Source organism: Colobus angolensis, unplaced genomic scaffold (assembly GCF_000951035.1).
Source record: "Colobus angolensis palliatus isolate OR3802 unplaced genomic scaffold, Cang.pa_1.0 Scaffold122, whole genome shotgun sequence".
Lineage (NCBI taxonomy): Eukaryota > Metazoa > Chordata > Mammalia > Primates > Cercopithecidae > Colobus > Colobus angolensis.
This window is the reverse complement of record NW_012113364.1, coordinates 6084993-6093115: the sequence shown is the minus strand read 5'-3', so window position 1 is coordinate 6093115 and position 8123 is coordinate 6084993.

Sequence of the window (8123 nt, the reverse complement as noted above, 5' to 3'; positions counted from 1 at the left end):
GGGGTTTCACCGTGTTAACCAGGATGGGCTCGATCTCCTGACCTTGTGATCCGCCCGCCTCAGCCTCCCAAAGTGCTGGGATTACAGGCTTGAGCCACTGCGCCCAGCCCGGATGGGTGTTTTCTAAGGGAAGAACATGTACGGTCAGCAGCTGAGGGTTTTTTGCAAGCTGCTCCTTTGAAATGTCACCTGTCATTTGGATAAGGGGTGGTCATTGTTCCGATGAAGGCAGCCTCACCAAGCACATGCGTCTTCCCCCTGAGGGTACAAAACCTCCTGTAGCTTGTTAGACCAACAAGTGCTTGCAGGCCTGACCCTAATCCTGCCCCAAGGAAGTAAATAATAAATACAGACCAGCAGGGAGCATTGAATAGACGTAGGAGTTCCAGGACACCCTTCTGGTGACATAAGCCCTCAATGTGCACTAAGCCTGTATGCCCAACCGCAGGTGCCCCACCCACTCTGTGGTCTGTTGCAGAGCTCCGGCCTGCTCTAGACCTCCTTTGGCAAGACAGGGCATCCTCCAGTTTCCATAACTAAAAGGAGATTAGTGTTCACTAATGCAAATCCTTCCCCTTTCCAGCTGCCAGAGGCTCCATGCTCCTCCCCCTCCCTCCCCAGCAAGTGCTGGGGTCGCGAGGTCATTCTCCTGGTTGAGGAAGGTGATACTCAGTGAGCTCTTTGTTCCTTCCACCTCCACCTCTCCCTGCCTCCTGCCTGTAACAGGCAAACTGCTTGGAGCATGGTGTTATTGCCTGTGCTCTCTCCTTGGACTCATGGATTCAATGTGTGTGTGGTGATTCACCTCCCATCTCAGTACAGAATATGCCTTGGAGAAGAAGAGCTCACGTCTCTCTGCTGTCTTAGCCTGGTAAAACCTGATACATGCCAGGTTCTCAAGTCAGATCAGTGGTTTTGCTTTAAAACCATTTCATTTTCCCGGTGGGCCCCCTGTGCTTCCAGTTCCCTCAGACTCAGATGTGCAAGGATTCTCCCAAAAGTGGAATGAACGCACAGATTGTAGCACTCCAGAGTCTACTCAAGGTTATTGTGAACTTACTTGCTGTCTCGAAGAAACATATCCTTGCCTGGAGTTCGAGACCAGACTGGCCAACATAGTGAAACCCCGTCTCTACTGATGAAAATATAAAAATTAGCTGGGCATGGTGGCAGGCGCCTGTAGTCCCAGCTACTCGGGAGGCTGAGGCAGGAGAATCACTTGAACCCAGGAGGCAGAGGTTGCAGTGAGCTGAGATCGCGCCACTGCACCCCAGCCTGGGAAACAGAGCAACTTTGTCTCAAAAAAGTAAAATGAGTGTATCCCTACCCATTTGAGAGGCCACATTCTTTCCACCTATGAAGACCACGCACACTTCACATATCACGCTAGTTGTTGATGATGGGGGAACTAGGGTGGTTTGAAAAATTGCAGGAAGAGGCTGGCCGTGGTGCTCACACCTGGAGTCCCAGCACTTGGGGAGGCCAAGGCGGGAGGATCGCTTGAGCTAAGGAGTTTGAGACCACCGTGGGCAACCCCGGCTCTGCGAAAAATACAAAAATTAGCCAGGCATAGTGGTGGCACGTGACTATAGTCCCAGCTACTTGGGAGGCTGAAGTGGGAGGATCACTTGAACCTGGGAAGTCAAGGCTGCACTGAGTTATGATCATACTCCGGCACTCGAGTCTCCTGGGCGACAGGGTGAGACCCTGTCTCAAAAAAAAAAAAAAAAAAAAAAAATTGCTAGAAGACTTGGCAGTAAATCATGCTACATCCAAGGGGAAAGAAGCAGGGGTTGAGTTTTGCTGTTGACATTCAGCCTCTTTTCTCCAAATTCTTTTTTCTTTTCTCTCTCTCTCTCTCTCTCCTGACGGGCGGATCACGAGGTCAGGAGATCGAGACCATCCTGGCTAATACGGTGAAACCCCGTCTCTACTAAAAATACAAAAAACTAGCCGGGCTAGGTGGTGGGGGCCTGTAGTCCCAGCTACTCAGGAGCCTGAGGCAGGAGAATGGCGTGAGCCCAGGAGGCAGAGCTTGCAGTGAGCTGAGATCCGGCCACTGCACTCTAGCCTGGGCGACAGAGCGAGACTCCGTCTCAAAAAAAAAAAAAAAAAAATTTGGGCCAGGTGCGGTGGCTCATGCCTGTAATCCCAGCACTTTCAGAGGCCGAGGTAGGTGGATCGCGAGGTCAAGAGATTGAGACCATCCTGGCCAACATGGTGAAACCCCATCTCTACTAAAAATACAAAAATTAGCTGGGTGATGGTGCACGCCTGTAGTCACAGCTACTCTGGAGGCTGAGGCAGGAGAATCACTTGAGCCCGGGAGGTGAAGACTGCAGTGAGCCGAGATCACGCCACTGCACTCCAGCCTGGCAACAGAGCAAGACTCTGTCTCAAAAAAAAAAAATCAAAAGATATCATCCCAGCTTGAGCAACATAGCAAGACCCTGTCTCCACAAAAAAATACAAAAATTAACCGGGTGTGGTGGCATACACCTGTAGTCCCAGCTACTTGGAGGCTGAAGTGGGAGGATCGCTTGAGGCCAGCAGTTTGAAGCTACAGTGAGCTATCTTTTTGGCACCAGGGACTGGTTTTGTGGAAGACACTTTTTCCATGGATGGGGGCTAGTAGGGGATGGTTTTGGGATGAAATTGTTCCACCTAGATCATCAGGCATTAGATTCTCATAAGGACCACACAACCTAGATCCCTCCAATGTGCAGTTCACAATAGGTGCTCTTATGAGAACCTAATGCTGCCAGTGATCTGACAGGGGGTGGAGCTCAGGTGGGAATGCGATCAATGGGAAGTGGCTGTAAATACAGGTGCAGCTTCACTGGCTCACCTGCTGCTCACCACCTGCTGTGCAGCCTGGGCATTGGAGACCACTGAGCTATGATCACCCCACTGCACCCAAGGCTGGGTGACAGAGCAAGACCCTGTCCCAAAAAGTAAAAAAGACCGGGCGCAGTGGCTCACGCCTGTAAACCCAACACTTTGGGAGGCCGAGTTTGGTGGATCATCTGAGGTCGGGAGTTTGAGACCAGCCTGGCCAACATGGTGAAAATCTGTCTCTACCAAAAATACAAAAAATAGCCAGGTGTGGTGGGGCACGCCTGTAATCCCAGCTACTCGGGAGGCTGAGGCAAGAGAACTGCTTGAGTCCGGGAGGCAGAGATCATTCTTGTCTCCCAAGCTGGAGTGCAGTGGCACGATCTCAGCTCCCTGCAACCTCTGCCTCCCCGGTTCAGGCAATTCTTCCGCCTCAGCTTCCCGAGTAGCTGGGATTACAGCACCTGCCACCACGCATGGCTATATATATATTTTTTTTTTTTTGTATTTTTAGTAGAGTCGGGGTTTCATCATGTTGGCCAGGATGGTCTTGAACTCCTGACCTCAGGTGATCCACCTGCCTTAGCCTCCCAAAGTGCTGGGATTACAGGCGTGAGCCTCTGCGCCCGGCCCCAAAGTACACTTTGCTTCAATTTAGTTTTATTGCTGGAAAATGCAACGTATGTTAAGACTGTGCAAAAAATCCTTTCTGCAAAATAGAGTTCGGTTCAGGGCTCAAATGAGGATGAACATTTTTCATCTGTGTGAATGTCGAATAAGACGCTGGAGTCCCGTGGAACTTGAGATGGATCTTTGCAGAGTCTGTGTCTGTAACCCAGGAGTGGGTTGCTATTATTAATACTATTTTTTAGATAGAGCCTCACTCTGTTGCCCAGGCTGGAGTACAGTGGCATGATCATAGCTCACTGCAGCCTCAATCTCCCCAGCTAAAGTGATCCTCCTGCCCCAGCCTCCCGAGTAGCTGGAACCACAGGCGTGCACAACCACGCCCAGCTAGTTTGTTTTCTTTGTGTGTATGTGTGTGTGTGTGTTGCTATGTTGCCTAGGCTGATCCTGAACTTCCGGGCTCAAGCAATCCACCTCCCTCAGCCTCCCGAAGTGTTGGGATTACAGGCGTGAGACACTGCACCTGGCCACAGGTTGCTATTATATTATTGTGATGATCAGAAAACCCCCAAATTTCCAAAGTGACCTCAAGGGGGTGGCATCACCCACCACCGTTCTAGCATCCTGCCCAAGACAGAGCAGTTCCTCATTGCCTCAGCCTTTGACTTTCGACCCACCCTGGGCACTTAGGGCAGCTATCATTCCCTGCCCCCGTGGGCCAGGTCCACCAGCCTAAGGGCTGTGCCTCTTCCTCAGGATTGACCTGACTGCCCTGCACCTCAAGATGCTGATGGCGGCTGAGGAGGGACTGGTCTCTTCCTAGCCCTCCTGGAGGGAGAGGGAATGAATCCAGAGGATGGACCTGCCCCAAAGATGTCCATTTGACACTCAAGAAGCCCAGGGTCAGGCGTGGTGGCTTCCGCCTATAATCCTAGCACTTTGGGAGGCCAAGGCAGGAGGATCACTTGAGGCCAGGAGTTCAAGACCAGCCTGGCCAACATGGGAAAACCCCATATTTACAAAAAATGCAAAAATTAGCCAGGTGTGATGGCACATGCCTGTAATCCCAGCTACTTGGGAAGCTGAGGCAGGAGAATCGCTTGAATCCAGTAGGCAGAGGTTGCAGTGAGCTGAGATCATGCCACTGCATTCCAGCCTGGGCCACAGAGCAAGACCCCGCCTCAAAAGAAACAAAAAAAAAAAAAAAAGGAAGCCCAGGTTCCACCCAGGCAGCCATTGATGCTGGGAGACAAATGGTATACTTCTCTTATTTCCATCTTGTTTACTGCATGCATCCCTGCCCCCCCACCACACACACACACACACACACCCCCACACACACACATACACATACACACACACAAATCACAGAATGCCATGGGAACTAGAAGAGGGAGTAACTGATTGTAACCACTGTCATGTACATTTTTGTCACACTTAGATACATAATGATAGCCTATACTCTGGGGTATAAGAAATGCCACCCACAAAGTTGGTGAAACAACACAGCCGTGCCGTGGATTGGATGAGATGTGCGACCTGTGTTGGATGATTCACGAGTGGCGTGAATTGGAAAGAATAAGCCAAAAATACACAGTGGGAAACCAATGGCCAGAAGTGTGTGATATCTAGAGGATGTGGGATATGCAACTTTTAGTGACAGCGACATTAGAGATCTTGGCCTGGGTTGGATTCTGGAAAAATGAGAGATGTCAAAAGTCTAAGCAAAGCAAGCCAGGCAAAGAAAATCCTGGAGGTGGGTCTGGCCAGGATCTGAGTGTCAGCAACAAATGGATGAAGTATTTATGTGCCTGTGTGAGTGTGTGTGTGTGTGCATGTGAACGCGTATGTGTTTCTTAGCTGGGACCTTCCAGAGTACATCTTCGGGTAATTTTTCTTTTTCTTTTTCTTTTTTTTAGGGACAGGGACTTGCTCTGTCACCCAGGCTGGAGTGTAGTGGTGTGATCATAGCCCACTGCAGCCTCAAACTCCAGGCCTCAAGTGATCCTCTCGCCTTAGCCTCCCAAAACACAGGGATTATAGCTGTGAGCCACTCCACCCAGCCCATTTTCATGTGTCCCATTTATTTGATTTTATAATTTTTATTTTACAGATGGGGTCTTGCTATGTTAGCCAGGTTGGTCTTGAACTCCTGGTTCCAAGCAATCTTCCTGCCTTGGCCTCCCAGACCACTGGGATTGTAAGTGTGAGCCACTATGCCCGGACCATCTTCGTGTATCTTTTCTTTTTTTGAGACAGAGCCTCACTCTGTCACCCAGGCTGGAGTGCAGTGGCGTGATCTCAGCTCACTGCAACCTCCACCTTCCGGGTTCAAGTGATTCTCCTGCCTCAGCCTCCCAAGTAGCTGGGATTACAAGTGTGTGCCACCATGCCCAGCTACTTTCTGTATTTTTAGTAGAGACACGGTTTCACCACGTTGTCCAGGCTGCTCTCAAACTCCTGACCTCAGGTGATTTGCCTGCCTCGGCCTCCCAAAGTGCTGGGATTACAGGCGTGAGCCTCTTCTTTTTTTGAGACGCTGGCTTTTTCTTTTTTTGAAACAAGGTGTTAGTCACTCAGGCTGGAGTGCAGTGGGTCAGTCATAGCTCACTGTAGCCTTGATCTGCTGAGCTCAAGTGATCCTCCTGCCTCAGTCTCCCAAGTAACTGGGACTACAGGTGAGTGTCACCACACCTGGCTTTTTAAAAAAATTTTTTAGAAACAGGGTCTCGTGATGTCACCCATGCTGGCCTTGAAGTCCTGGGCTCAAGTGATCCTCCTGCCTCAGCCTCCCAAAGTGCTGGGATTACAGGCATGAGCCACTGTGCCCACCCCATCTTTGTGTATCTTAAGCCCCAATTCTATAAACCTGAAAAATGCATACCTTATTTAGAGCAAATGATGGTGCTTTTCTCCTTGGTAGCCAGTTCCTGGTTTACTAACGTCTGAGTCATGGACAGGGAGTGGCTTACTGGGAGGCAGGATAACCTGTGCTTAGCAGGTTGGGTTTAGGATTAGGAGCTGGCTTGCCTTGGTTCAAAATCTGGCACTGACGCTTCTTTGGGTAGTTTTGGACAAATTTCTTTTTTAAAAAAATAGATTTGCGGGTCTCACTGTGTTACCCAGGCTGGTCTCAAACTCCTGGGTTCAAATGATCCTCCTGCCTCCACCTCTCTAAATGGTGGAATTACAGGCGTGAGCCACCACCCCCCGCCACAAATTTTTCTTCTTCTTTTTTTTTTTTTTTTTTGAGACAGAGTTTCGCTCGTTGCCCAGGCTAGAGTACAATGGCATGGTCTCGGCTCACTACAATCTCTGCCTTCCAGGTTCAAGCATTCTCCTGCCTCAGCCTCCCAAGAGGCTAGGATTACAGGCGCCTGCCACCATGCCCGGCTAATTTTTGTACTTTCAGTAGAGAAGGGGTTTCACCATATTGGCCAGGCCGGTCTCGTGACCTCACGTGATCCAACCACCTCGGCCTACCAAAGTGCTGGGACTACAGGAGTGAGCCACCATGCCCAGCTGCAAATTTCATTTGTACTCCGTATGCCTCCATTTCGTCATCTGTAAAAATAGGGATAATAATAGCACTTACTACCTAGTGTTCTTGTGAAGATTAAATGAATTAAGATACGTGAAGCCCGTGGATGGTCATTGTTTTCTGTAATTGGAGGAAGGGTGGTTAGAGTCAGCTTGCCCACCTCACACTCAGTCCATGTAGGGAATCAGGTGTGTGCGTGGGACAGTTTTTGCAAGTGAAAACTGCAAAACAGTTTGACAGAGGCAGGAACAGAGCTGTGTTTACAAGCCCTGCCCCTGTCCTATTCAGGCCCTTCCTACCTCAGTCCTGTGATACTGGAGGAGGGCAGGTGCTGGGTAGAGAAAGGCGAGTCCCTGCTAGGGCTGCATCCCCATGGACCTAGGTGAGAACAGGCACTTCTGCTTTCATGCCCAAATGTTGCATTTTCCACTTCTTATGACTTTCCTGCTGAAGGATGCAGAGGGCTTGGAGCTCACCCAGCTGCAGTTTCGAGCCCCCATTGGTAATACCAGTACCTTGGAGTTAGGGCAGGGGAGTGAGGTCGTGGCTGTCCAGCCCTGCCAGAGGTTGCAGGGAGCAGTCAGCTAGTTACGTATTGAGTTCTGGTCCTGTAAGGCCAGCCCAAAGCTGCAGGAACCTGGCTGGAGCCAGGTGTAGAGGGTGTTTGGGACTGGCCAGCCCTGTGGCAGTCTTGGGCTGGCACAATGGCATGAGTACAAACATGGCATCTGTATCAGTCCATTCTTGCATTGCTATAAAGAGCTACCCGAGACTGAGTAAATTATAAAGAAAAGAAGCTAAATTGGTTCACGGTTCCACAGGCTGTACAGGAAACATGGCTGGGGAGGCCTCAGGAAACTTACAATCATGGCGGAAGGTGAAGAGGAAGGAGGCGCGTCTACATGGCCGGAGCAGGAGGAAGAGAGTGAAGGGGGAGGTGCCACATACATTTTTTGGTTTTGTTTTGAGATGGAGTCTCACTCTATTGCCCAGGCTGGAGTGCAATGGCAAGATCTCGGCTCACTGTAACCTCCACTTCCCAGGTTCAAGTGATTCTCCTGCCTCAGCCTCCCAAGTAGCTGGGATTATAGGCGTGCACCACCACGCCCAGCTAATTTTT